We start from the raw sequence: 4,543 nt of genomic DNA, 5'->3' as shown, positions 1-4,543 counted from the left end.
GGGTCAAACACTACCATTTAGCATGTGTGTATGGATATGTGACAGAGTTGAGATAATTTTTGATTTACGATTGTGTTTAGTGATTGCGTTGGTCGAGTTACTCTTATTCATTTCCATTTGTGTGAATTTACCTTATCCATGTGTTGGTTGACATTTCGGTGTTGGATGATTTCTGTTGATAGTTTTTGAGATTATGTGATGTTGTGTCTATCTGTCTATTTTATTGATTTTGTGATTGTATGAATGACACTAATCTTATTCGGCCTATGATATCTACTGGTACATAGTGTTTGTACTGATACTACCTTGCTGCATTCTTTTGAGTGCAGATTGCGATCCAGATGTTATATCCCGTATTTTGTACATCGGGACAATCCGGTCTAACTACAATAAGTTAGGGGCAAGACTATTCCGGGATATGAAGTAGAGATTTTTGTTTGTTTTAAAAGCATAAGTTGTGCATGACTTTATTGGCATGAAAATATTAAAGAACTTTGGGGTTAAAAATGAATTAAAGGGAAAATAGAAATTTCATGAATAAAAAGGGGGAGTGGCCGGTCATGTGGTATGTGGTCCAAGGCCACATGGAGCCTTATACATGGGTATTAAAAGATGACTTAGTCATCTTGTTCATCACTTTCATTCCTCTAGAAAAATCAAGAAACTTGGAGAAAAAAAAGGCCAAGGCATTCGGCCATAGGAGCAAGAATTCAAGACCAAGAAATAGCTGTCAAAAAAATTGTTTCTTCTAGCAAAACAACTAATTGAAGGGTCCTTATTAACGTGGGAGTGTTGTTGGAAGCAATAAGCTATTCGTTTTCATCATTCACCACCTTAGCCAAGTTGTGAAGTTGTGAAGAAAGGTAAGTTTTAATCTTATTTTTATGAATTATGGACGGCTTATGTATGTCGTAGTATGCAAATATGGATGAAATTCATGAAATATGCATGATTGAAGTTGAGCCGTGTGCATGGTGTTTGGCCGTGTGTGTGTGTTGTTGTGTTGGAGTGATGGATTAAATTCTATGTAACATGTTTAGTTGTTGTTGTAGTGTGTTGAAATGGAAGAGAATCATCAATGTGTGTGTGTGTAGAGGTGGCCGAATATAGGTCAAGTTACATAACAAAGGATGAATTAATTTTCCTTAGTATTTTGGTTGTTGTCGTTGTGAATTCTATGTTGATAATGATGGTTTAATGATTCAAATGGATGTTGTAATGGTTACGGGCTGATTTGGAGGTTAATGTGCTTTTGATGTAATTTTTGTATTTATGGAAATGACATTGTTAAAGTATGGATTGTTGGTGTAATTTATGAGTTTGGGAAAGAGGAGTGTGTTGGAGATGTTGCCCTCGGGTTTGGGCTAATTTTCGGGTGAGATGGAGCCTTGGTTGGGTTGTTTGAAATATTGTGTGAATTGTCTAAAGTGTTCTTGAATATTGTTTGAATGGTTTTGGATTAGTAATCGAATGTATAAACGTTGATATTGGTTTGAATGTAAGTAGTTGAAGTGAGTATAATGGAATATTATGAATGTTGTTGAATTATGTAAAAAGAGCTACTAACGTTAGGATGCGTTTTGAATTGATTATTGATGTTGTTAGTTTGGTTGTTGGTATTGTTGTTGATGAATTTGGCCGAGTTGAATTCTCGGGGTTGTTGTATTTATAGGGAAATGCTTTTTAAATTTCGTAGAATTTGGTGTTCGTTTGGAATTGAATGCCTAAATGCTTATAGCTAATGTTTGATATATATTGGCGTTATGTAGATCTTGGGGTGCCCGAGACGTGAGGTTTGGATTAGCTTGAGAGCGGTGACGAGGTATGTAAAGCCTAACCTTTCGTTCTTTTGGCATGTCCTAGTGTTAAGTAGGCTATGACACGAGCCTCGGGGTAATTCCACTCTTGAGATCCGAGTTATATACGTATCTTATTCGCTTCTAAAGATTTACTCTCTTAATGTATTTAAACTAAGTCACTTATGTTTTCATTTATTTGGATTTCAAAAGTTATGTAAAGAATTTTATTCCTAAAAGACTCCGTAACTACGAACGTCCGTAACTTCCGTAGATGAGCTCGGATCGCCCCGAAACGTTCATAGGAGATTCCATAAGGCATAACATCCCCCAACTTTGATAGGCGGGCTCGGATGGGGTTGGTACCCGTCCGTGGGCCCCGAGACTTTTCTATGTTCGTTTCTAGCGACTTTCGGAAAGGACTTAGTATGATTGTCACCTTAACTCCCGAGTATGGATTACTTATTTATTTATCGAGTTTGTGATAATTATTTTTATGCATATGGTTACTCACGACTCCGCTCGTGCATATGATCGTTACATCCTTCGCCGAGTCCCGGGCCGGTTATGTTCGTGCGCACTATGATATATTCGGAGTATGATGTGTCCGGTTCGCCGAGCCTCGCTAGAGGGCCGGGTTCCGAGTATATTTGGCGTTATGATGTGTTATGGCGTTATGATGTGCTATGTGATATGTCGGGTTCGGAGATATGAAATCTTCTGGAGTATGATGTGTTATGGCGCCAATGACAGGCGGGCGACCATATTCTAAGAGCCCATGCATGATTTGTATTTTTAAAGTAAATATTTGACATTTTGCATATTGTATTTATTTTCCGCATCTTTTGTTTCGATTATGGTTTTGCTAATGTATTTCTTGCTTTGCATACTCAGTACATATTCCGTCTATGACCCCTTTCTTCGGGGGTTTGCGTTTAAATGCCCGCAGTACGGACGCCCCGGTTTGGTGATCCGCCACTAGGACACCTACTGTTTGTTTGGGAGTGCTCCTTCGTCCGAGCCTACATTTTGGTATATATTCTTCCGTTGCATATGTATATATTCATTCGGGGGTACGACGGGGCCTGTCCGATCATATGATTACGTTGTTCCGTTTATATACGTAGACATGTATGTGGGTCATGGTTATTTCCGTACGGATGTGTTCGCATGTTTTATGTTTGGGCGGTTTCATTAATAGTGGCAGCCTTGTCGGCTGCATATGCGTATATTTGGTATGTTATGTACATTATGACAGCCTAGCCGGCTTTTGTGATATATATTTGCTCTTATGCGATAATCTGAGGCTATGTGTAACCATTTGTAATTATGCAAGTTTAGCATGCGGGTTCTGAGTATCAGGTGCGTATGAGTGTCCAATTCGGACACTAGTCATGGCCTACGGGGTTGGGTCGTGACACCAGAGACTTCAACGAGACCTCATATTTAGCTTGAGGTCGGGTTCTGACAGATTCGAGGGTGAGCTGTTATCCATGCTAGGACGCTCGGCGAAGATCTTTCCTTTTTTAAATGTCTATTTCATTTCAGACATTTACGCTATTTTTAGATAGTGGTTCTTTCTTAGACAGTTATGTTAGAGTCCTTATACGATGACTTTCGGATTTTAGGGTTGTAATAGTTTAGACTTCCGTAGGTTTTATTTAATTATGGCATGACTAGACTTTTGACGATATTTATACTTGTTATATCCTTGAATGCTTTAAAATTGGCTAAGTAATTTGATAATGGTTTGGATGGTTGGTTAAGTTGATGGTTTGCCTACTAGGGGATTTAGGTGGGTGCCACTCACGACTTTTTGGGTCATGACAATCTAGTAGCACATCTATAGCAAAGTCAATCTCACCTCTAAAAATGCAAGGATTCGTACGGAAATACATTAGGGTCCAATTCATTATCCACCGGAATAGGCTGAAGGGTCAGTGGTTCTGCTTCTGCATCTCGGACTTGAACAATGTGATAAATTCAACCTTTTGCCATCATCTTCTTTTCCTTGAGATAGTAAATAAACCTACCTCTCGGCGAAGCTGTATTACCTTTCCATTCCAGCACTGGCTCTCCTGGAAACTAAAACCGGGCCATCTTTATTCTACAATCAACGTTAGCATTACAAGAAGCTAACCAGTCCATACCCATAATAATACCAAAGTCCACCATGTCTAACTCAATCAAGTACCTCTTTTAACTGTGTCAATTCAATTATAACTACACAATTCTTGTATACTTGTGTAGCTATCACCGGATCTCCAACAGGTGTAGACACCTCAAAAGGCTTAATCATTTTAGGTTCTATCCCAAACTTACCATCAATAAAAGGAGTGATGTATGATAAAGTAGATCCTGGGCATACACGTCGTAGGAGAAGACTGATATTATACCTGTAACAACATCAAGCGACGACTCAAGATCCTGCCGACTAACCAAAGCATCAATGCGGTTTTGAGGACCGCTCGTTGGGACACTCGCTCCTCTTCATTTACCACGTCCGATGTCTTAGAATGTCACCTTGGGGCTTATCGATGACGAAGAACCCATTAGACTCTGGCGTGCTGAACTACACCTCCATCACCTCTCAACGGACAATCTCGCATAATGTGGCCTGGCTGACCGTAGGTATAACACACATATGAACCCAAACGGTGTTATGTCGGCCGTGCGGCCACCTCTACACACACACACACATGGTGAGATGGCCTCATTTCAACTTTTGGCTAAACCTAAGCCTGGCC

The 4,543-nt window shown here is 39.8% G+C and overlaps 1 pseudogene; it reads right to left on the bottom strand.

Annotated features, from left to right (window-relative positions):
- The window catches only part of LOC132064265 (probable CoA ligase CCL8), a 22,147-nt pseudogene extending 18,052 nt beyond the window's left edge, over positions 1-4,095 (bottom strand).
- Between the last annotated feature and the right edge of the window lie 448 nt (positions 4,096-4,543).

Source organism: Lycium ferocissimum, chromosome 1 (assembly GCF_029784015.1).
Source record: "Lycium ferocissimum isolate CSIRO_LF1 chromosome 1, AGI_CSIRO_Lferr_CH_V1, whole genome shotgun sequence".
Lineage (NCBI taxonomy): Eukaryota > Viridiplantae > Streptophyta > Magnoliopsida > Solanales > Solanaceae > Lycium > Lycium ferocissimum.
The sequence above is the reverse complement of the archived record's forward strand: the minus strand, read 5'-3'. Positions and strand labels throughout refer to the sequence as shown.